Here is a 26572-nt window from a genome sequence, read left to right as displayed (position 1 = left end):
AGAAAGAATATCTCCTAATGGAGAAAGCTTCTGGTAAGCTTCTACTAAATATCTTACTACTAGTTGCATCAATTTCTACCTCTGCCCCCAGCAGCACAGCTCAGAACCTAGCAAGGAATAAATACTAGATGGTGGTGATAAAAAAAAAAAAAGTGGAAAATTTACACAAAATCCTGGATCTTGTGGTGCTTCTGTTCTGCTGCATGGGGAGAGACAACAGATTAATAAACCCATACAAATTAGATAAAATGGGGTGAGTATCGCGAAGAATACTCGAGCAAGGTAAGAGAATAGAAGGCACTGGGGTTGGGACTTTGGATGTAGTGGCTAGAAAGTCTCTGGCATCTGAGCAGAGAACTGACTGAAGGGAGGAGCAAACTGGGCATAGGGGAAAGGAGCGAGACACAGAAGAGCTTGTGCAAAGGTCCTGAGGCAGAGCCTTAGTAGTCAGTGCATGAGGAGGCTTGTGGGCAGGAGACAAGCAGTTAGGGGGCTTGATTAAATAAGCAACTCATTCCCACACACCTCCACTGGGTGCATGCATGCTAAGTCGCTCCAGTCATGTCCAACTCTTTGAGACCCTATGGACTATAGCCCTCCAGGCTCCTCTGTGCATGGGATTCTCTAGGCAAGAATACTGGAGTGGGTTGCCGTGCCCTCCTCCAGGGGATCTTCCCGACCCAGGGATCAAACCTGTGTCTCTTACATTTCCTGCACTGGTGGGTTCTTTAACACTAGCGCCACCTGGGAAGCCCAGTGTTTCCCCCCCACCTTTTTTTTTCATAGTGCTCATCCCTCTTCTAAAAAGCTATAGGTTACTTATGTAGTATTTTTTTTTTACCAACTCCCCTTGCCAGAATGCAAGAAATCTCATTTGCTTGTTTTACTGATCCATCCTAAGCATCCAAACCTGGCCCTGCAGAGAGCACAGAACACACAATGAATACTTGGTGAATGAAGGAGTGACATGCTATCCAAGATAAACATGGGGTTAGTTCTAAGGACAATGGAACTTTGGGGAGATTTTGCTCAAGAAAATGACATAATCAGATTTTTTTTTTTTTTTAATGAGAGGCAGAGGATTTTATTTATTCATTTATTTTTATTTTCTGTTTGTCTGCGCTGGGTCTTTCTTGTTGTTTGAGGGCTTTCTCTAATTGTGATGAGTGGAGACTACTCTTCCTTGCAGTGCACAGGCTTCTCACTATGGTGTCTTCTCTTGTTGCGGAGCACAGGCTCTGGGGCACACAGGCTTCAGCAGTGGTGGCTCAAGGGCTCTAGAGCAAGGGCTCAATAGTCATGGCGCACAGACTTAGTTGGTCCACCACATATGGGATCTTCCCACACCAGGGATCAAACCCATGTCCCCTGCGTTGGCAAGTGGATTCTTATCCAGTGTACCGCCACAGAAGTCCTCAAATTTCTGCTTTTAATTGCTTTGGCTACTGTGAGAAAAAAAGACCAATGGATGGGTAGATAGATGGATACATAACTGAATGAATCCCAGAGTCCATAACTCCTGCTTTTGCAGGGGAGGATTTTTCAGGTGCAATTCAAGCAGGATGCTGCTCTGCTAACATTGAAATTGAACGTTATCCTCACTACATCCAGCTTCTACCCCATGGCTCTGAGGGGTCCTGGGAGAAAACAGACCAGAGAACTGCAGGGCAGAGCAGTGGTGAGAACCTCTCAGGAAGGGGTATGGGGCTTCCAAATGCTAGCAAACCTCAACTCTTTAGAACTCTGGGCAAGCACAGAGAGACTGTTTCTGTGGCTGGTGTCAGAACAGATCATAGGAAGTTGCAGAGGGGGAGCCAGGAAAGGACCAAGGCAGCCAGGGGATCCAGGCTCGACCAAAAGACACGCCCCGCTGAGGGTGCACCAGCTTCTTCTTGAGGAAATAAATGGAGCTTCATGCCAGAGCCAGGCTAAAAGGTATTTGCAGTATAGAAACTCATGTTTAAGCCAATGGATTCCCTCAAGTGTGTGGTCCAGCCATTCTCTATTAACCTTTACATGTTACTGTAAGATCCCAAATTAAAGAGCTTCTTCAGGTATTGATAAAGTTACCAATCTCATGGGGGGAAGACTACTGAAAATTTCTGTCGTCTGACGTCCAGAGTACAACATCCCCTACAGGATGATCTGGGGATGTCGCTGTGTCCCACACACTTTCATTTCTATTTCGGATTACTTTTACTGAGTAAATTTACTGATTTACAGTGTGGGTGTTACAGCAAAGACTCATGGATATCCCATATGAGACCAGATTCACTTTTTTTCCACATTTAATTTTCAAGTGCATAGAATGACTGTTCACCTCTTTCCATATCAACATTTGCCCTAATCAGATGAACAATCCATCTGTAGAAAGACAAGGAATAAATGTTCACATATACAGGAAAGAGCTGATGAAGATTTTTTTCTCTTCGAAATGCATCTTTAGTCTGTCTTTGCCTCCTTGCTTCTGGTTTGCTCTTGTGGCTTCTAGAATCCTAGGTAAGCGATATTCTACATTTCCTAAAACCTTTGAAAAGCTTGAAGTTTGGTAAATGAGACAGGATTGTCTTTTTCCTTCAGAAGAAGAAATTGCCATCCTGTCTTTTACCTAAATCATTTTATGGGCCATTAATTGAATAGATAATGTTTCTCAGCAAAGGCTGAAGGGTTATTTACCATTTTCAACCTGACAACTACCTGTAATCACAACAGAGCAATACAGAGAGGTGACACCGAGCTTTTATGAAGAGCACAGACCCGGCTGGCACTGGAAACCTGCACGTTTTAGTCTCTTTTTCTGCAATTACACAGGAGATGAGTGACATGATTTCCAATTTCTTCACTATAATGAATCTTTGTTTTAATGGGAAATTCTGAACATCTGAAAGTCAACCAATATAATGCTTTGGTTTTAGAAAACCAGAGGATATGTTTTGCTCTTTGTGATTCAAGAAATAGCTAGATCAAAGGCCAAAGATCCCCAAGTGCCTCGACTACCGAGACTACCTGCTCTGGAGCCCACACGCCACAGCTAGAGCCCATGTGATGCAAGGAAAGATGTCACACGACACAATGAAGATCCTGCTTGCCTCAACTAAGATCCAACACCACTATCAAATCAATCAATAAAATAAGTAAATACTGAAGAAAAAAAAAAGCCAAAGATCTCATCCCAAATAGCCATCGCTTGTGCCCTCGACTGTCACTATCCTTTTGGTAGAGTCATGGGGGACACTGAACTGCTTTGTTAGCCAGGGTCAAAACTGACTTGGACCTCTCAGAAAACAACTCTGCAGTGATTAGATAACTAGAATCGAGGAGTGATAGTGACTCTCCTTTTTTGTTTTAATTGAAATATAGTTACACTTTAATTTAAGGTATAGTTAATACTTTAATTGAAGTATAGTTAATAAGCTCCAATACTTTAGCTACCTGCTGCAAACAGCTGACTCGTTGGATAAAACCCTGATGATGGGAAAGATTGAAGGCAAAAGGAGAAGGGAACAGCAGAGGATGAGATGGTTAGATAGCATCACTGACTCAATAGACATGAATCTGAGCAAATTCTGGGAGATAGTGAAAGTCAGGGGAGCGCGGCATGCTGCAGTCCATGAGGCTGCAAAGAGTCAGACATGACTAAGCAGCTGAACAACAATAACAATAGTTAATTTACAACGTTGTGTTAGTTTCAGGTGTACTGCAAAGCGATTCAGTTAGGTTGGTAGATAGATATATATTCTTTTTCCAATTCGTTTTCATTGTGGTTATTACATGATAATGCATATAGTTTCCTGTGCTATACAGTAGGTCCTCATTGTTTATGTATCACTTTCCTTCGAAAAGAAGTCAAACAGGAAAAGGGGGGTTTTAGTCAAAATGCTGAGTTATTGGGATAAAATACAGTTCTATTTCAAATCACCCTCCAGTACCCTTTCCCTTACTGTTACCCCTATTCCCATAACTTCCGATGGTCTGACAAGACCATGCTTCTTTGCATCATAGGAGTCACTAAGGAGGCTTCCCTGATGATCCAGTGGCTAAGATTCAAAATGCAGGGGGCCTGGGTTCGATCCCTGGTCAAGGAACTAGATCCCTGTGCGGCAACTGAGACCTGGCACTGTCAAATAAATAAATAAATATTTTTAAAAGAAAATTAAAAAAGGAGTCAGTAAGAGCAGAGGGCTTTGACAACCACTGACATGGTCAGTTTCTTCCATCACAGGGGAACAAGCACAGCCTTTTTTTGTTTAATTGTGATAAAATATACGTAACTTAAAATGTATCATTTCAACCATTTTTTAAGTATACATTTCACAGACACAAGTACACTCATGTTGTTGTACAACCATTTCCCATCACCAGGACTTTTCATCTTTCCAAACTCAAACTCTGTATCTATTAAACACTAGCTCCGCATTCTCCCTCCCCTAGTCCCTGGCAGCCAACATTCTACTTGTGTCTCTAAGAAATTGTCTATTCTAGGGACCTCATATAAAAGGAATCATATCATATTTTTCCCTTTTGTGACTGGCTTACTTCAGTTAGCATAATGTCTCCAAGGTTCACCCATGTTGTAGCAGGTGTCAGAACTGACTTCCTCTTTAGGGTGACTAATACTCCACTGTAGTCATAGACCAGATTTTGTTTGTTCATTCATTCATCAGTGGACATCTGAGTTGTTTCTGCCTCTGGCTATTGTGAATGATGCTGCTGTAAACAAATATCTGTTTTAGCCCCTATTTTCACTTCTTTTGGGTGTTGACCCAGAAGTGGAATTACTGGGTCATACAGAAACTCTGTTTAATTTTTCTAAGGAGCCACCAGACTGTTTTTCTGAGCAGCTGCACCATTGTATCTTCCCACCAGGAATAACATCTTTTTTATTTTGGGCTGTGCTGGATCTTTGTTGCTGTGTGCAAGTTCTCTAGTTGTGGCAAGTGGGGTCTACTCTCCAGTTGTGGCACGCAGGCTTGTCATTCTGGTGGTTTCTCCTGTGGCAGCCCACAGGCTCTAGGGCGCCCGAGCTTCAGTAGTTGCAGCTCACAGGCTCAGTAGTTGTGGCGTTGGGGTTTAGTTGCCATGGGGCATGTGGGATCTTTCCGGATCAGGGATCCAGTCCATACCCCCTGCAATGGCAGGCAGTTTCTTTACCACTAAGCCAGCAGGGAAGCCCTCAATAACATCTTTATGTCCACTCATCAAGGTATCACCAACACTTTTGGTTCCAAAGATCGCCATTTTTAAATTCCGCCTTGTTGTCTGTGAGGTAAGAGTGCAAAGACACAGAGAAAAGAAATGACCCTGTAAATGGACTTGTGAAGTTTCCCCACAGGAGGACTTGCTCAGGAATCAGCATATGGTTGACTCAAGTGAAGAGATGGTCTCAGTCTTGTGTTACACAAGCTCAGGAGGAGGAGGAGGGATCCTTCAGGTGACAGCATAAAGCCTGTGGACACACACTGTCTCCATCTAACTTCTTCTGTTTGTGACTCAGATGGTAAAGAATCTGCCTGCAATGCAGGAGACCCAGGTTCGATCCCTGGGTTGGGAAGACCTCCCTGGAGAAGGGAATGGCAACCCACTCCAGTATTTTGCCTAGGAAATCCCTGGACAGAGGAGCCTGGAGGGCTACAGTCCATGCGGTCGCAAAGAGTCCAACACAAGAGAGGGACTCACACTTTCACTTCCTTTCATCTTCATCTCCTTCTAGATGTTAGCAAGGGCGCTGATACAAAGTCATGAATGGAGCTTATAGAATAAAGGAGGGGGTGGGCATCGTTACTGGAAGAGGGGATTAGATTATGATTAAGGACTCAAACTAGCCTGAGACCCACTGGAGGGGTAAACATTTCCCATCAGAGCCCAGGAGGGAGGAGGGAATCTTGGAGAAAGATCCTACCAGTGCTTAAAGAATGAGGATTTATCCAAGGCAAAAGCCCCAGTCAAATTTTTAAGAATTTACACTTGCTTCAACTGATCTGTGTTTTCTCTTAGGAATCTTAAACCCAGGGGTAGAGACCGAATATAAAACCCATTAGCGAAGGGAGAGGCTTGCAGCCTGATAAGGGTTGAGTTGTGTTATCTAATGTGCTACTGGACAAGAGGAGAAATAACTCCAGAAAGAATGAGGAGACAGAGCCAAAGCAAAAACAACACCCAGTTGTGGATGTGACTGGTGATGGAAGTAAAGTCCAATGCTGTAAAGAACAATATTGCATAGGAACCAGGAATGTTAGGTCTGATTCAAGGTAAATTGGAAGTGGTCAAACAGGAGGAGATGGCAAGAGTGAACATCGACATGTTAGGAATCAGTGAACTAAAATGGACTGGAATGGGTGAATTTAACTCAGATGATCATTATATCTACTACTGTGGGCAAGAATCCCTTAGAAGAAATGGAGTAGCCATCATAGTCAACAAGAGTCCGAACTGCAGTACTTGGATGCAGTCTCAAAAATAATAGAATGATCTCTGTTCGTTTCCAAGGCAAACCATTCAATATCACAGTAATCCAAGTCTGTGCCCCGACCAGTAATGCTGAAGAAGCTGAAGTTGAACAGTTCTATGAAGACCTACAAGACCTTCTAGAACTAACACCAAAAAAAGATGTCCTTTTCATAATAAAGGACTGGAATGCAAAAGTAGGAAGTCAAGAGATACCTGGACTAACAGGCAAATTTGGCCTTGGAGTAGCAAATGAAGCAGGTCAAAGGCTAACAGAGTTTTGCCAAGAGAATGTACTAGTCATAGCAAACACCCTCTTCAACAACACAAGAGAAGACTCTACACACGGACAGCACCAGATGGTCAATACTGAAATCAGATTGATTATATTCTTTGCAGCCAAAGATGGAGAAGCTCTATACAGTCACAAAAACAAGACCAGGAGCTGACTGTGGCTCAGATCATGAACTCCTTATTGCCAAATTCAGACTTAAAATTTAAGAAAGTAGGGAAAATCACTAGACCTTTCAGGTATGACCTAACTCAAATCCCTTACGATTATACAGTGGAAGTGACAAATATATTCAAGGGATTAGATCTGATAGAGTGCCTGAAGAACTATGGATGGAGGTCCATGATATTGTATAGGAGGCAGTGATCAAGACCATCCCTCAAAAAAAGAAATGCAAAAAGGCAAAATGGTTGTCCCAGGAGGCCTTACAAATAGCTAAGAAAAGAAGAGAAGTTAAAGGCAAAGGAGAAAAGGAAAGATATAACATTTGAATGCAGAGTTCCAAAGAATAGCAAGGAGAGATAAGAAACCCTCCTTAGATTTCAATGCAAAGAAATAGAGGAAAACAATAGAATGGGAAAGACTAGAGATCTCTTCAAGAAAATTAGAGATACCACAGGAACATTTCATGCAAAGATGGGCACAATAAAGGATAGAAATGGTATGGACCTAACAGAAGCAGAAGATATTAAGAAGAGGTGGCAAGAATACACAGAAGAACTGTACAAAAAAGATCTTCATGACCCAGATAACCACAATGGTGTGGTCACTCACTTAGAGCCAGCCAGTCAGGGGGGCCTTAGGAAGCATCACTACGAACAAAGCTAGTGGAGGTGATGGAATTCTAGTTGAGCTATTTCAAATCCTACAAGATGATTCTGTGAAAGTGCTGCACTCAATATGCCAGCAAATTTGGGAAAACTCAGGAGTGGCCACAGGACTGGAAAAGGTCAGTTTTCATTCCAATCCCAAAGAAAGGCAATGCCAAAGAATGTTCAGACTACCGCACAATTTCACTCATCTCACATGCTAGCAAAGTAATGCTCACAATTCTCCAAGCCATTCTTCAACAGTACTTGAACCATGAACTTCCAGATGTTCAAGATGGATTTAGAAAAGGCAGAAGAACCAGAGATCTAATTACCAACATCCGTTGGATCATTGAAAAAGCAAGAGACCTCCAGAAAAACATCTACTTCTGCTTTATTCACTATGCCAAAGCCTTTGACTCTGTAGATCACAACAAACTCTGGAAAATTCTGAAAGAGATGGGAATACCAGACCACCTGACCTTCCTCCTGAGAAATCGGTATGCAGGTCAAGAAGCAACAGTTAGAACTGGACATGGAACAACAGACTGGTTCCAAATTGGTAAAGGAGTATGTCAAGGCTGTATATTGTCACCGTGCTTATTTAATTTATATGCAGAGTACATCATGCAAAATGCCAGGCTGGATGAAGCACAACCTGGAATCAAGATTGCTGGGAGAAATATCAATAACGTCAGATACACAGATGACACCACCCTTATGGTAGAAAGCAAAGAGGAACTAAAGAGCCTCTTGATGAAAGTGAAAGAGGAGAGTGAAAAAGCTGGCTTAAAACTCAACATTCAGAAAACTATGATCATGGCATCTGGTCCCATCACTTCATGTCAAATAGACGGGGAAACAATGGAAATAGGGAAAGCTTTATTTTGGGGGGGCTCCAAAATCACTGCAGATGGTGACTATATCCATGAAATTAAAAGATGCTTGCTCCTTGGAAGAAAAGCTATGACCAACCTAGACAGCATATTAAAAAGCAGAGACATCACTTTGCTGACAAAGGTCCATCTAGTCAAAGATATGGTTTTTCCAGTAGTCATGTATGGATGTGAGAGTTGGACTATAAAGAAAGCTGGGTGCCAAAGAATTGATGTTTTGGAACTGTGGTGTTGGAGAAGACTCTTGAGAGTCCCTTGGACTGCAAGAAGATCCAACCAGTCCATCCTATAGGAAATCAGTCTTGAATATCATTGGAAGGACTGATGCTGAAGCTGAAACTCCAATACTTTGGCTGCCTGATGCGAAGTACTGACTCATTTGAAAAGATCCTGATGCTGGGAAAGATTGAAGGCAGGAAGAGAAGGGGATAACAGAGGATGAGATGGTTGGATGGCATCACCAACTCAATGGGCTGGAGTTTGGGTAAGCTCCAGGAGTAGGTGATGGACAGGGAAGCCTGGCGTGTTGCAGTCCGTGGGGTTGCAAAGAGTTGGACACGACTGAGCAACTGAGCTGACTGTGTCATCTAAAAAGTTATCAAAGTAGGAACATTCCCTCACCTCTGAACTTTGTTTGGAAATAGTGTTTGCAGATGTAATCAAGGTAGGATACGGTCATTAAAGTGGTCCCTAATCCAGGTCTGATGCTGAAGCTGAAGCTCCAGTACTTTGGCCACCTGCTTCGAAGAACTGACTCACTGGAAATGACCCTGATGCTGGGAAAGATTGAGGGCAGAAGGAGGAGGGGGTGACAGAGGATGAGATGATTGGATGGCATCATTGACTCAATGGACATGGGTCTGAGCAAACTCTGGGAGATAGTAAGGACAGGGAAGCATGGTGTGCCCTAGTCCATGGGGTCACAAAGAGTCAGACTCAATTTAGCAACTAAATAACAACAATCCCCTGGAGGGGAGCCAGTCATGTGACAGTAGATAAAGAGAAGGAAATTACATTAAGGAGGGCCCCTCCCTAGAGGTTTCTGAGAGAGCATGCCTCTATCAACATCTCCATTTCAGACTTGTAGACTCCAGAACTGTGAGAGAATCAATTTCTTCTGTTTTGGACTTCCCTGGAGGTTCAGGGGTTAAGGCTCCAAGCTTCGGATATAGGGGACTCAGGTTCAGTGCCGCCAGGGAGGATCCCCCATGCCACTTGGTGAGGCCAAACAAAAAAATCTGCCATCAAACCACCCATATCATGGGACTTGGTTCTAGCAGCCCAAACTAACACAAAGCCCAACACCTAGAAGCCACACCCTGTAACACACGTTCACCACATATTGTTTCCATATTTATTATGAGAGCAGTTGAGTTAGGAGGTTTCTTTAGGAAGTGATCTTCTGCCATAATTTCAGATAACCTTAAATATTAATGGGCCTTAATATCATAATCTTAGTTAATGAATGGTCCCCCCCAAAGGTTTTCTTTTGGGTACAGAGACATCTTTTCTTCCATTCTTTTTCTTTCTTCCTTCCTTCCTTTCTTTTTACTGTTAACACTTCAGTTTTTTTATTTTTAAATTTTTCTTAAACTTTTTATTTTATACTGGTGTATGGCTGATCAACAATGTTGTGATAGTTTCAGGTGGACAGCAAAGGGACTCGCCACATAGATAACATGTATCCATTCTCCCCCAAACTTCTCTCCCATCCAGGCTTCTGCAAACACTGAGCAAAGTTCTATGTGCAGTAGGATCTTGATGGTCATCCATTTAAAATAGAGCAGTGTGTACACGTCCATTCCAAACTTCCTGTCTACCCCTTCCCAGCAGTGAAAGCATCAAGTCTTAACCTCTGGACCTCTAGGAAATTCCCTTGATTTACTTTCATATGAAAATTTTAAGCCCCATTTTGTTTAGGGGTTCATGAGTCAGATTCATACAAATTAAAGTCGGGAGTGATTTAGCATCATCAGAAGAAAGTGAATGAATTCTACACCCATTTTTATTTCTTTTGAAAAGACAACTTTGCTAGAGGACAATACAAATGGGGTTTCAGAAGCTCATTAGGCAAAATTCCCACCCACCACCCCCTTTCCCTCCTGTAGTCAGTCAGTTCAGTTGCTCAGTCATGTCCGACTCTTTGCGACCCCATGGACTACAACACGTCAGGCTTCCCTGTCCAGGCACCACAAACTCCTGGAGCTTACTCAAATGTCAGTGATGACATCCAACCATCTCATCATCTGTTATCCCCTTCTCCTCCCACCTTCAATCTTTCCCAGCATCAGGGTCTTTTCAAATGAGTCAGTTCTTCGCATCAGGTAGCCAAAGTATTGAAGTTTCAGCTTCAGCATTAGTCCTTCCAATGAATATTCAGGACTGATTTCCTTCAGGATGGACTGGTTGGTTCTGCTTGCAGTCCAAGGGACTCTCAAGAGTCTTCTCCAACACCACAGTTTAAAAGCATCAATTCTTTCACACTCAGCTTTCTTTATAGTCCAACTGTCACATCCATACATGACTACTGGAAAAACCATAGGTATGACTAGACAGACCTTTGTTGGCAAAGTAATGTCTCTGCTTTTTAACATGCTGTCTAGGTTGGTCATGGCTTTCTTCCAAGGAACAAGCGTCTTTTAATTTCATGGCTACAGTCACCATCTGAAGTGATTCTGGAGCCCCAAAAAATAAAGTTTGTCACTGTTTCCCCATCTATTTGCTATGAAGTGATGGGACCAGATGCCATGATCTTAGTTTTTTGAATGTTGAGTTTAAGTCAGCATTTTCACTCTCCTCTTTCACTTTGATCAAGCGGCTCTTTAGCTCCTCTTTGCTTTCTGCCATAAGGGTGGTATCATCTGTGTATCTGAGGTTATTGATATTTCTCCCGGCAATCTTGATTCCAGCTTGTGCTTTATCCAGCCTGACATTTCTCATGATGTACTCTACATATAAGTTAAATAAGCAGAGTGACAATATACAGCCTTGACATACTCCTTTCCTAATTTGGAGCCAGTCTGTTGTTCGGAACCAGCAGTCAGGGAGGGTCTAAGAACCTGTTCTTTGCCTTAACAGCTCCTTGAACAGAAACAGGGTGGAGCTCTGCAGTTCTGTATGTGAAAATAACATCACAGGTTTGTCACCTGTCTCTCTTCTGTGTCATCTGCTTCTTTGATGCAGAGAAGAAGTTAAAAATACAGTGAGTGCCAAAGGAATGAAGCATCTATCTAATGAGATATCTGATGCCTTCACTGCTAGGGGTAACTGAAATTAATTGACTAACAGCCTTTGAATTCCATATGATTGGTGAGAAAATACTATGGGACTATAAAATTCCCAGGTGGAGCTAGTGGTAAAGAATACGCCTGCCAATGCAGGAGACGTAAGAGATGCAGGTTCGATCCCTGGGACGGGAAGATCCCCTGGAGGAGGGCATGGCAACCCACTCCAGTATTCTTGCCTGGAGAATCCCATAGACAGAGGAGCCTGGTGGACTACAGTCCATTCGGTCCCAAAGAGTGGACACGACTATAGCAACTTAGCACACATGCATGCACACATCTGGAAGGAACTACAGAATCACCAATGGTAGTAGAAGACCCAGGAGGAGAAATTCACAAAGAGGTAGGGCCCAATCCAACATCGATCTCACACAGTGAGTATGTGCAGGGCATTCCAGCCTGATACACTGGACACTCCATGCAGGCCCTGCCACAATCAAACGAGAGACAACATGTCCATCCCCAGACAAATACTCAGGAAATGTTGGTTGTTATCATCTCTCCTGGAAAATGCATCTCTCCTGGAAGTTCCCACAAATTCATGAATGTGTAAGTGTAACTTTCATATCTAACAACGTGTGTGTATGTGTGTGTGTGTGTGTACTCAGTCATGCCTGACTCTTTGCAACCCTATGGCCTGTAGCCTGCCAGGCTCCTCTGTCCATGGAATTTTCCAGGCAAGAATTCTGGAATGGGTTGCCATTCCCTACTCCAGTGGATCTTCCCAGCCCAAGGATCAAACCCAAGTTTCCTGCAGTTCCTACACTGGCAGGTGGATTCTTGACCACTGCACCACCTGGGAAGCATCTAATGATATACAGACATAATAACAATAAGCAGCTTATGTCCTTTGAGCACTTGCTACATTTCAAAGACATTTCTCGGGATTTTGCATTAAGTGGTTCAGATGGTAAAGAGTCTATCTGCAACGCGGGAGATCTGGGTTCGATCCCTGGGTTGGTAAGATCTCCTGGAGAAGGAAATGGCAACCCACTCCAGTCTTCTTGCCTGGGAAATCCCATGGACAGAGGAGCCTGGCAGGCTACAGTCCATGGGGACGCAGAGTCAGACACGACTGACAACTTCACTTTCTTTCTTCAATTCTCAGAGCATTTCTCTCATCCAGTATTATGTTTATTATTTCCATTTTATGCATGAAAAAACTGAAGCATTGGGAGGTTAACTGACTTGCTCAAGATCATACAAACAGTGTAAGCATGAGGGGGGATGGGAAGAAGGCCACGGCCAAGCACAAGGCTATGAAAAGAATGACAAAGCCTGTTTTCTGTGTCCCCCACCTCCTCCTCTTGCCCATTAGAAAATTTCTACACAAGTAAAATGTCATTGAGATTTCCTGATACAGATTTCCTGAAACCACTGTTTCATGGTCCTAATAAATGACTGACAAAATGGCATAAGAGAGGGAATTCCCTGATGGTCCAGTGGTTAGGACTTGGTGGTTTCATTGCCGTGGTCTGGGGGTTCAATCCCTGATCACGGAACTAAGATCCTACAAGGTGTGCGTCGTGGCCAAAAAAAAAAGAACATAAGTAGAAAGAAAACTTCTCATATAAATTTAGGACATTATTTGATGTTTATCTTGCCTCTCTACATAAAGTAACAAAAAAGTAAACTGTGAATGATTACACTATATCTGGCACACCATAATTAGTATGTATTAACATTAGATGAAGAATAAATTATCTAAATGTTTCACTTAACTGCTCCCAATCAAATCCACAACTGCTGCAATTTGGTGTCTCACAGTGCTATTTTTTAAATCTAGATTTACCCTCATTTTTTAAAATTGAGGGTTTTTTTCATTGATATACAATATCATGTAAGTTTTAGGTGTCCAACATAGTGATTCACAGGTTTTAAACATTATACTCCATTTATAGTTATTATAAAATATTGGTTACATTTCCTATGCTGTACAATAGAACCTTGTAGCTTATTTACTTTATTCATGGTAGTTCGTACTTCTTAATCCCCTCCCTCTATTTTGCCCTTCCCCCTACCCTCTCCCCACTGGTAACTACTACTTAGTTCTCTACCTCGGTAAGTCTGTTTCTTTTCTGTAATATTCACTAGCTTGTTTCACGGTGCAATTTGAACTAGAGACTATATTGCAACTCGTAATAAACATTTATAACCCCACATAATTTCTATTTTTTTTCTTCAATGGCTTTACTACTTGAATGACTAGTAATGTAGCTTAAAGATTTTTTAATTGCTTCTTTTTCTTGCATATTTATTTGCATTCCTAAATTTACTTAACAAAAGGTTTTCTTATTTGCATAGATCAATCTTGAATGCAAAGCCTATAGAATATACTTGCAAGCAGACAATAGCTCTGCGGGGTTAAGGTATTAGAGCATGACTACCTTTGATTGTTAAGAAGATGGGCTAAGTGCTTCTTTTTAACCTAAATAGAGACCCCATGAACACAAAGAACAAAAGTCAGTCACAAGTCCCTGTAACACCTTTACACAGTTAAATGAAAAACTCTGAAAACTCCTAAAAGTCTTTTAAAACTTACCTAAAAAACAAAAAACATCGCTGTCACTCATTGCTACTAACCTCACGGCACCCACTGCAATTATTTTAACACACACTAAATAGATTTATTAGGTCATGGTGTTTGGGCCAGGTCTTTGCTAAAGGAACACATAGTCCAATCTGTAGATTATTAACCAAGAGGGGCTATAAGCCCTAACGTCTGTTGTGACCTTTTTATTTTTTCATGAGACATTCATCAATGAATGGATTAATAGGACCACAAAGGAAAAGTGAAGCGTTTGTCTGCAATAATTCACCTTCTAAAAGAATGATTAACTGACAGAGTCTATTGAATGCCAAAATCTAACATCAAATTTTATTCTTTAGCTGATTCAGGTTAAGAAAGTAGTTATAAAATAACCATTTTTATCAGGGGAAAGCATGCCAGGAACTCAAGAGTCAGGGGTTACCATTCCTAATTAATTCTCCAGGAAATTTATGAACTTAGTCTTTTATTCATAATCTACCCTAGTTTTCTGATTAAAATGGGAGTGCTAGTGATTATGGGACTAAAAACAAGATTGAGGCTGTGGGGTTAAAATATTTCACACATGCTTCTGTAACATATGAACTTTGATGAGCACACAGTACTTCTGTAATTATACAAAACAAGAATTTTTAAATTAAAAAAAAATTTTTTGGACAAAATGTTGACCTTCACCATTTCTTTCGAGAAAGCAAATGGAATGTATGTAGGATGCAGGTTCTCTTTCAATACATCTAGTCTGCGAAATTTGTAGCTACTATTTGTCGCTTTCAAAATTTCTCTGAAGTACACCTTCCCGGGTATCTGATGTTTTTCAACTTCTCCTCTCCAGACTCCTCCAAATGTTGTGCTTGTCAGAAGCATCCTTTCTGGGTTTTTTTTTTTTTTTTTTTTACTGTACGATGTGCAAAGCTGAATGTTAATACTCTCATCTCTCCCCAATGGATAAAAACCAAGTCTGTAAAACTTCAAAGAAGACATAAGGAGAAATAGTTTTGAAAACAGAACTGTGACTCGATTACATTATTTTTTTTCTGATTGCCTGTGTCTAGTTACTTGTGACTTTCATTTACATCTAATTTCCTGTTTTGATTATTACACCATATTTATACAGAGGCTTTAGAAAGTATGGAAAACACCGCTCAATGTGTACCATCAATTAAGATGAATCTCCAATACTTATTTTCCCTTCTCTGAAATGAATTTGAATTTTTCTGCCTAAAGAAAAGATCCTGAAAAGAATACTGGTCTTTTCCTTTTGGCTAAACTTTTTTCTGTTACATGTTACATGTGCACACTTCACACTGTGAAAAAATAATTCATTTTCACAAACTCTCCTTCCTGTATCTGACCTGTCAACCTGACCCGGCTCTTTGTGAGTGTGTGGTAACAAGTGGAAATGTTTGTCCATAAATGCATACTAGGTTCCCATCCATTCTCTTGCTGATGGTTATATTCCAAGAAGCCAGATATAGAAAGTAGCAATGGGATGGGATGAATTGGGATATTGAGATTGACATATATACACTATTGATATTATATGTAAAATAGATAACTAATGAGAACCTACTGTATAGCAGAGGGAACTCTACTCAGTGCTCTGTGGTGACTTAAATGGGAAGGAAATCCAAAAAAGAATATACACATATTCATACAGCTGATTCACTTTGCTGTTAAACATCATTGTAAAGCAATTATGCTGTTGGTTAGTCACTAAGTCCAGTCGGACTCTTTTCAACCCCATGGACTCGGCCAGACTCCTCTGTCCATGGAATTTTCCAGGCAAGAATACTAGAGTGGGTTGACATTTCTTTCTCCAGGAGATCTTCCCCACCCAGAGATCAAACCTACATCTCCTGCATTGGCAGGTTGGTTCTTTACCACTGAGCCACTTGGGAAGCCCAAAGCAACTATACCCCAACAAAAATTTTAAAAAAGCATCATTGTCATAATAGACTGAAACTGTAGGATTCCATAAACAAATTGCTGATAAACGTTCGTAAAGTGTTTTTCATTCTGCATTTCTCTCCAAGAATTTTTTTAATTGCACGCGCGCGCGCGCACACACACACACACACACACACAGTACTGTGCTAAAGTAAGTGAGCGTTTTGTCCCTTGCCGGAAGGAAGCTAAGATGCTAGGAGGTAATGAGTTTTATTAACGCTCATAATGTCTGCAAAGCAACCCAGCCTAAGTATCGTATCCCTTTTTAGTCTCTCCCCGAAGACATACTTATAGGAGCACGCGCATCGGTGCCTAATTGATCTGCAAAATGCCGGCTGCTGCAACCTCTTCCAGGCCCTCGCGCGGTTCCTGTACCATCTCTACCGCCTGCTACGAACCTAAGGAGACAGGCTCTGCGCTGTACCGGAATCAGCCAGACCAGACCCGTTCCCGCAACGTGCGCAGAGCTCAAATGTCTCGAATTGGGATATTCTCGCCACCGCCCCCCCCCCACTAGGTTAGAATAGCTGTGAGGTTCCCTGGCTGGGACACAAAAACGTCCTAAATCATTCTGATGATGTGATGGCGAAAAAAGAAATGAAAGCAAAAATGCAATGAAACAAAGTTTCGAAAACAAAGACTACGAAATTGGCTTATTTTTCGGTAATTCCGGTGCTTAAGAAAAGCGGAATTAAGAGACCTTCGGGGATTCAGGTCTGGGGCTGCAGGGTGGGGGTGGGGGTGGGGGTGGGGGTGGGGGTGGGGGTGGGGGTGGGGGTGGGGGTGGGGAGCCGCTGTTGGCTCTCTAGTAAGTGATCCTTAATTAATACGTTTAATTGAGAAGTCTGGATCTCTTTTTTGGTACAGATGTGGCTCCATCCTTAGTTTATCAATTCTGACGGCTAATCCCTTCACGTGTAGTGAATACAGTTTCCCAGAAGCCATTGGAACTAGAATCAGAGGTTGTCAGGGTGGGAATTCTCAGACAAGCGGCCCAAGTCGCCGGCAGCTTTTGGGATCCGATTAAAAATGCAAATAATCAGGCTCCACCTAAGATTTTCTGAAACTGGAACTCTGGGGAGTGGGCCCAGCCACCCGTGGTTTAACAAACCCTCCCAAGAGAGTCTGAGGCAGGCTCAAGTTTGAGAAGCTCACTGAGCCATCAGGGAAGCCCTTCCCAAACTATCCTGGTAATCAAAAAAGAAAAAAAATCACCCAGGGCCTTGATTAAACTAAAGATTTCTGGAACCTTTCCTGCAGATTCATTCAGTGGAGATTCATTCTGCTCTGGGGTCTGAACATCTGTTGTAATCAGCAGAGAGGGTTTCCTTTTTCTCCTGGGGTAAGTCTGGGGAGCCCTGGATTGAGTTCAGTCTCTAAAATTACCTTCCAGGACTGGTTTTTCATGTGTTGCTTGAGTGGAACAGTCTTTTGAAATAGGGACAGAGAACAGAAGTGAGATTGCTGTGGAAAGGGTGAGGATTAGAACCTGAACTGGAGATGGAGGAAGCTGAAGAGACTATATATGCCATCAGTGAGGAAATCCTTACCAGGAGAGCATGTCCACCTGAGCAAATGGCCCCATGTGAGGAGGTAAAGGAAACATGGAAATCAGACATTGGTTAGACTTTGGCTACAAAGTGAAGTGTCTTCCAGGCAAGGAGACAAGGAAAGTAGTGTGTAATTGACCACTTCCTCAGTAGGATTTTTCTTAAATCAGGTCCATAATTTGGAGGATTGGGGGCAAGCAGCCTTGTACATTCAGTTGTACATTCGCACTGTGTGTCTACGTTAGACTGTTTTCCACATGGATGCTGGGAACCATGCCAGTGAGCACAGGGAGAAGGAAAAAAAAAACCAACCCTGGGAATTCCCTGGTGATCCAATGGTTATGACTTCAAGCTTCCACTGAAGATGCCTGGGTTCCATCCCTGAACAGGGAACTAAGATCCCACAATCCACATGACAGGGTCAAAAAAAAAAAAAATCAGCCCAGGAGAAGCCTAGTCCTCTGCTGACAATTACACCCCTCAGTTTCTTTCAGTAGCTTTTTAGTCTTAAATCCCTTAAATATGCAAGAATTAAGTCTTATCTCTCTCAAGAATTCTGCTCCTTCATAGATTAGCTTAGGGCACGGACAGGACCTAGGGCTGATGCCCAAGTAGAAGAGTGCCTATATTTTAGGCTGTTTAAGAGAGCCCTTAGGGCTGTCTTGTTTGTTTAAATTGGATAGGGAACCAGGTTAGAGGGTATGAAGATAAATAATAAATGAGTGACAGCTCAAGACCACAATTAGGCCAAGGTTAATAAGCCTCAATCCCAGTGGGTAAAGAATCTCTCTTTGGAAGGAGTCACTCCATAAATGTGCCTCACTGGTGAACTTACTGGTATTTCTTTCATTAAAATAAATTATTTTCTAGAGGAGAGGGAAGGGTGCAGGGACAAATTAGAGGCACTGGATTAATGGATAAAAAATACTACATATAAAATAGATAAGCACCAAGGATACACTGTATAACACAGGGAATTATACCCATTATCTTGTAGTAAACTTGGAAGACATCACTGACTCAATGGACATGAGTCTGAGCAAACTCCAGGAGATAGTGAAGGACACAGAAGCCTGGCGTGCTGCAGTCCATGGGACTGCAAAGAGTCAGACACAACTTAGCAATTGAACAACAACAACAATTAAATATAATTTCTAAAATAAAAATACAAACATTTTAGAAAATTCCTTGGCAGTCCAGTGGTTGCGACTTGGTGCTCTCACTGCCAGAGCCCAGGTTCAATCCGTGGTCAGGGAACTATATGTATGTGTAAACATTTTAATGGTGCTTGTCAAAAAGCTTTTAGTGATCAGGTTGTATAATTCAAAAAAATGGAAATTACTAACCTAGGTTCATTGGAAGGACTGATGCTGAAGCTGAAGCTCCAATACTCTGGCTACCTCATTGGAAGTCGCCAAGAGCCAACTCATTGGAAAAGACCCTGATGCAGGAAAAGATTGAGGGCAGGAAAAGGGGGCGACAGAGGATGAGATGGTTGGATGGCATTATTGACTCAATGGACATGAGTTTAAGCAAACTCTGGGAGATAATGAAGGACAGGGAAGCCTGGCATGAAGCAGTACCTGAGATTGCAAAGAGTCAGACACCACTGAGCTGCTGAACAACAGACCCTAGTTTAGACTTGGAAGTTAGTTAATTCAGGAGGGCTTTGCCCCTTAGGTGCACTGCCTGCCTAAATCAGATGTTCAGCGGGTACTTTTTCTACACTTTCTGTAATAGGCACAGGAGGTGTTAAAATATCCAGCTTAAAATTTGCCACGCTAAAATTATCTGGCCTTTCTTTACATCATAGAATCATGGAGCTAAATTCTCCCACTGGCTGTAGCAGATCCAGAATGTTTTCCATGAGCAAAATGCAGGCTTGGCCCCCAGAGGCTTTCTCTGCACCCTCTCAGGGGAGGGAGTGATCTTCCCTCCAGGGCTGGGTCTGCATCTCCAGGAAATGAGAGGCTGTGAGTTCTCTCAACTGCTTGAATGACCTTAAACCCAATGGCTCTGCTGCTAATCACACCCATTTATGAGGTCTGCTCTCCTGGCACTTGTTAGGGACCCAAACGCCAACTCAATGCCCCTAACAAATAGCCAGAGGCTGGTTCAGAGAAATAGGATACATTTAGAGAATTTTCTGAAGTATTCGGAGACTCCCAGTTCTGCTCTGACTGACGTTTTCATCGCCAGAGCTTCCGAGAATAGCGAATGGAGACCATAACCTTTTGGGCCTAGTGCTGGTGATCTTGGGCTTCCCAGGTGGATCAGTGGCAAAGAATCTGCCTGCCAATGCAAGAGATGCAGGAGACACGGGTTTGATCCCTGGGTCAGAAAGAGTCCTCGGAGTAGGAAATGGCAGCCCACTCTAGTATTCTTGCCTGAAAAATTCCATGGACAGAGAAGCCTGGCGGGCTCCAGTCCATGGGGTCGCAGGGTCGAATACAACGGAGCATACACACACTAACACTGGTGTTTTTGCTATCAGCGGATGTAGAGGAATGTTCTGAGAAGGACCTCTAAATATCTAATTATTTTATTTTTATGCAAATATCCTTGGGGAGGCCAGAGGAAGGACATTCAGGTGAAGGTCAGAGCAGCGTATGCAGGCTTGGGGAGGGGCTGCCTGGATGCTTAACGAATAATAGCCAGAAGTCAGGGTGACCCAGGGTGAGAGTGGGAGAAAGTGGCAGGCGTAAGGTCAGAGGGCATGGGGCAGGTTTTGTAAAAATAGCAAAACAAATAACAACTTATATACAGACATCCGGGAAAGCTGTAAGAGTTGGCGCTGTGCCAGAAAGTCATTAAAGTCTTTTTAGTGCGTTCCTTTTGTGGTCATTGGTGAAGCACTAGTGGCCAAAGTGAGTTTGAATCCCTTCATGACTTCTGACAAAGCAAGAACGTTAAATAGGCATTTTGAAGACGATTGTCTTTCCGTCCTTCCAAAGAGCTGAGACAGGCATGTTTGATCCACGCCCAGTGGGAAGGAGATGAAGTTGAGGTTGGGCAAAGGCTCTACAGAGGGCAGCAAATTGGCAGAGTAGGGCAGGTTGACAGAAATCAATCATCTACACAGAACAAGTGCTGCAGGAGATGTTACAGGCACAGCTGTCCGTGGATTGGGAGGAGTGCTTTCATGCAGCAGGTGGTTAACATCACTCCACTACACCTGGGCAAAGACCTCCAAAAGCTCCTTGAACATAAAGCCACATCAAGCCAAGAAAAGTAGAGGGCACCGCCATAGAAGAAACAATTGAAAAGATGCAGGAATAGAGTAATCTTATACACAACTCTCTCACAGATGCTTTTGAACTGTGGTGTTGGAGAAGACTCTTGCGAGTCCCTTGGACTGCAAGAAGATCCAACCAGTCCATCCTATAGGAAATTAGTCCTGAATATCATTGGAAGGACTGATGCTGAAGCTGAAACTCCAATACTTTGGCCACCTGATGCAAAGAACTGACTCATTGGAAAAGACCCTGATGCTGGGAAAGACTGAAGGCAGGAGGAGAAGGGGAATTTGGGGAAGAACGGATACATGTATGTGTGTGGCTGAGTCCCTTCTACATTCACCTGAAACTATTACAACATTGTTAATCGGCTGTATTTCAATACAGAAAGTTAAAACCAATAACAACAAGAAAACTCTGCATGCTTCCACTGCAGGGGGCATAGGTTCGATCCCTGCTCAGGGAACTAAGATCCCACATGCTGCACACACACACAAAAAGTGTGGGAGGGTATTCTGAAACAGGTTTTGAACTGCTTCCTACAGTTCCAAAGCAATCCTTCCAGTTGAACCTGCTCCATGAGACAGCGTGATGAGAAATGCATGTGTGTATTGAACAAAAAACAAAGTAGAGGAAAGAGCTATAGATCAATCATCCATGAAGCAATGGGAGTGAATCTGAAGTCATTAAACGTGTTATGCAATAGCTTGAAGCTGTCAAGAGATTTGTGAGCTCAGTCCTAACTGAAACGTGGCTTGTTAAGTGAGTTTTCCATCGATGTAACAAGAGGGAGTCACTACTCATCTTCTTTTGGAAAAATAAAAGAAAATATAAAAGAAAATCTGAGTCTTACTATGATCTTTCCTCAGTGCTCTTTTCCTAAATGTATTCATTTTCCAGCTTGTTGCCATGTCAACCAGAAGAAAGAAATGGTTAGGTGAGCTCATAAGCTCACCTGTAACAATTTGCTTTTTGTGGTTATGAATTCATCCAAATGATCTATGTTGTGGGATTATGAAAAATTATATTATTTTGTAATCTGTGTAATTTTTTTCTTTTTTCTTTTTCTTTCTTTCTTTTTTTTGACCATGCTGCACAGATTATGAGATCTTAGTTCCCTGACCAGGGATTGAACCCAGCTCCAGCAGTGGAAGCCGAGAGTCCTAACCATTGGACTGCCAGGGAATTCCCTGTAATTATATTTCTTAATCCAAAGACAGAAAAATTAGGGATTTTCACTGAACTGAATATATAATATAATGGAGCATTATTCTTCTAGAAAAACTAGAGCCCAGTAGGATATGCAGGGTGATGGTTTCACTGTTCTACATTCTGAAGAAACTGAAAAGAAAAAAAAAAAGCAAACCTGTAGGTTTTTTCTGATCTCTTGGGGCCCTAAAGCTTTAGGATGGAGTCACTTAAATTTAAAACTGCCTTGTTCATGTCATTAACCGCAACTGTCACCAACACCACCTCTGGATATTCACAAAGACCTTGCCTGATGAAACTGTGGACCTCATTCTCAAAGTAACCTTGTTAAGCGTATAAAGTACAGAATATTATCCCAGAAAATCAATAATATTAAAGAAAACCCTATTCAAGTACAGTCTGTGGACAGAATCAGGGAATCCATGAAGTTGGGTAGGATAATAAATACATTTTTAGTTCCACCCATCTCTAACTGAAATTTACCACTCTCTCAAATGACAAGTGTAGGAAAAGACAGTAGTATAATCATCACTGGAGACTGTTATTTAGGGAAACCAGTTTTTTTTAAATATCATATCATCATTGTTGTATTCATCTTGACATGTAATTTATATATAAACTATATATAACTAAGTAGATGTGTGCATAATACCTTGAAATTTCTGTGATTAGATCTGCTGCTAAATCTTGTTAAGAATTAAATAGAAGGACTTTCCTGGTGGTTCAGTGGCTAAGACTCTGTATTCCCAATGCAGGGGGCCCAGGACTGATCCCTGGTCTGGGAACTAGATCCCACATACCACAGCTAAGACTCAGTGTGGCCAAATAAATAATTTAAAAAAGTGTTTTAAATGGGTGGATCTTAAACTTAAAAAAGAATTAAGTAGAAAAGACAATGACTATTTCTTAAAAAGAAAATATATTTAGGTAATCCTACTAGTTAACAATTTCAAGGATAAGTTCTTTAACATAGATGTAGGTTTTAGAATTTTTACCATATGAGATGCAAGATATTTTAAAAGGTAGTATCCATGCATCTAGCTGTGTTGTTTTAGAATGTAACTGAAAGTTACAATTTTTAAAAAATCCATAAAAGATTCTTTTTCTTCTGAGGCTGTCACAAAATGTCTCTTAACTGAAAACACTACACTACCCACATGGGTGATGTGATTCCAGGCTCTAAGTTTCAAATCCACTTTTAGTGGAATTATGTAGCATCTCTCCATAATCCACATTAATTTATAGATAAATGGGGAAAAACTGCAATGAGAGAACTTTAAAACTTCTTCTAAAAAGTATCAATTAGGCAAATTGCTTATTTATTTATTTTTGGTAAATTGCTTTTGATTTCAAATTGCTTTCTCTTCTCTCTGAGAAGTAAAGGAGGATTGCAGACTAAAGATAAAGTTACATCTGTAACTTAATTGAAAGTAAATTGTCTTAATAAACCAATCAGAACAGATCAGCTGATTATTCCCTGGAACTGCTCAAAAATGGTTTCTTTTCAATCTGAGGAGAAATTGTCCTATTAGATGAAGGTACCATGCAGAGCATGAGATGCGATCAGAAAGAGAAATGCCTGTAGGAGATTGAAGGAGTTGCCTTCAGGATTCTGATAACAGAGATGCTACCCTAGGTAAATCTGAGCATTGTCTGAAGTGAAAATACTAGTAAGGAAAATGAATGCTTTGCTATAAAGATGCTCAGCTCTCAAAGATTCTTCTTTAAAAAAGAACAGAGAATTTCATTGCTTAAGTAGTAAACTTTTTTTTTAAAGTCTAAAGGAAAATATAAAGCAAACTGGCTCATAGCTTTAGGAGAAAGTATATTTTCTTCTCAATATTTTCTCTTAAGAAAGTATATTTTCTTCTCTTAACCAGCTCCAAGCCTGGGTCGTGCTCTGTTAATAGAAGCTATTAAGAAGAGGTGGCAAGAATACACAGAAGAACTATACAAAAAAAAATCTTCATGGCCCAGATAACCACGATGGTGTGATCACTCACCTAGAGCCAGACATCCTGGAATGTGAAGTCAAGTGGGCCTTAAGAAGCATCACTATGAACAAAGCTAGTGGAGGTGATGGAATTCCAGTTGAGCTATTTCAAATCCTACAAGATGATTCTGTGAAAGCGCTGCACTCAATATGCCAGCAAATTTGGAAAACTCAGGAGTGGCCACAGGACTGGAAAAGGTCAGTTTTCATTCCAATCCCAAAGAAAGGCAATGCCAAAGAATGTTCAGACTACTGCACAATTTCACTCATCTCACACGCTAGCAAAGTAATGCTCACAATTCTCCAAGCCAGGCTTCAACAGTACTTGAAACATGAACTTCCAGATGTTCAAGATGGATTTAGAAAAGGCAGAAGAACCAGAGATCAAATTGCCAACATCTGTTGGATCATCGAAAAAGCAAGAGAGTTCCAGAAAAGCTTCTGCTTTATTAACTACACCAAAGCCTTTGACTATGTGGATCACAACAAACTGGAAAATTCTTCAAGAGATGGGAATACCAGACCACCTGACCTGCCTCCTAAGAAATCTGTATCCAAGTCAAGAAGCAACAGTTAGAACTCTACATGGAACAACAGACTGATTCCAAATAGGAAAGAAGTATGTCAAGGCTGTATATTGTCACTTTGCTTATTTAATTTATATGCAGAGTACATCATGTGAAATGCTGAGCTGGATGAAGCACAAGCTGGAATCAAGATTGCCCAGAGAAATATCAATAATCTCAGATACTCAGATGACACCACCCTTATGGCAGAAAGCAAAGAGGAACTAAAGAGCCTCTTGATGAGAGTGAAAGAGGAGAGTGAAAAGTTGGCTTAAAACTCAACATTGAGAAAACTAAGATCATGCCATCCAGTCCCATCACTTCAAGGCAAATAGACGGGGAAACAATTGAACAGTGAGAGACTTTATCTGTTTGGGCTCCAAAATCACTGCAGATGGTGACTGCAGCCATGAAATTAAAAGACGCTTACTCCTTGGAAAAAAAGCTGTGACTAACCTACACAGCATCTTAAAAAGCAGAGACATTACTTTGCCAACAAAGGTCCATCTAGTCAAGGCTATAGTTTTTCTAGTAGGCGTGTATGGATATGAGAGTTGGACTATAAAGAAAGCTGAGGGCCGAAGAATTAGTGCCTTTGAACTGCGGTGTTGGAGAAGACTCTTGAGAGTCCCTTGGACTGCAAGGAGATCCAACTAGTCCACCCTAAAGGAAATCAGTCCTGAATATCGTTGGAAGGACTGATGCTGAAGCTGAAGTTCCAATACTTTAGCCACCTAAGGCAAAGAACTGACTCAGAAAAAGGCCCTGATGCTGGTAAAGATTGAAGGTGGGAGAAGGGGACGACAGAGGATGAGATGATTGGATGGCATCACCGACTTGATGGACATGAGTGTGAGTAAGCTCCGAGAGTTGGTGATGGACAGGGAAGCTTGGCGTGCTGCAGCCCATGGTGTCGCACTGAGCGACTGAACTGAACTGAACTGAATACCTTGAGGAAACAGTGTATAGTTCAGTTCAGTTCAGTTCAGTCGCTCAGTCGTGTCTGACTCTTTGCGACCCCATGAACTGCAGCTCTCCAGGCCTTCCTGTCCATCACCAACTCCCGGAGTTTACCCAAACTCATGTCCATCAAGTCAGTGATGCCATCCAACCATCTCATCCTCTATCATCCCCTTCTCCTCCTGCCCTCAATCTTTCCCAGCATCAGGGTCTTTTCAAATGAGTCAGCTCTTTGCATGCCGTGGCCAAAGTATTGGAGTTTCAGCTTCAACATCAGTCCTTCCAATGTAGTACTTCACCCCAAAATCACTGCGACAATTACCTTCCTGACGTTCATTTGGGTAAAAATTATCCTTCATTAGATTGATGTTTACAGTTGCTGGAATACTAAATTAGACAGTTGTCTTACTAATAAGCCACTTTGGGTATTACCTGTGCCTACCCTACTCAGACCAGTGGTTCAGAAAAAATGGTTATCGGGGGAGGTGTTTGTGGCTGTTTGATAATATTGATGGTAAGATCAAGGATCTAGGACAGTTCAGGACAGGACAGTTCTGGAAGATGCAATTAAAATGTCACTTTCATAAATAACAAAGGAAAAAAAATCTTCCTAACAAGAACTTCTGAACACTGAAGTTCAGCTTCCCTATGCTCTGGGAGATGACCACGTTCGTTTCCCAGGACGCAGTAACCAAGTCCTACAAAGTGGCAGGCCTAAAGCAAAAGAAATGTATTCTCTCACAGATCTCGGGGCTAAAAGTCCCAAATAAGGGGATTGTACTCTTTCAGAAGCATCTAGGGGAGAATCCCAGCCTCTCCCAGCATCTCATGGTTCCAG

General features: G+C 41.8%; 1 protein-coding gene across 3 annotated transcripts in view; it reads right to left on the bottom strand.

Annotated features, from left to right (window-relative positions):
• Positions 1-26572, bottom strand: part of SLCO5A1 (solute carrier organic anion transporter family member 5A1) — a 270020-nt gene that overhangs the window by 218014 nt on the left and 25434 nt on the right. The window lies entirely within an intron of this gene.

The sequence above is a fragment of the Giraffa tippelskirchi genome, chromosome 6, assembly GCF_054371585.1.
Source record: "Giraffa tippelskirchi isolate mGirTip1 chromosome 6, T2T-mGirTip1v1.2.pri, whole genome shotgun sequence".
NCBI classification, from domain to species: Eukaryota; Metazoa; Chordata; class Mammalia; order Artiodactyla; family Giraffidae; genus Giraffa; species Giraffa tippelskirchi.
Note: the sequence above shows the minus strand (reverse complement) of the source record. Positions and strands in the feature narration are given on the sequence as shown.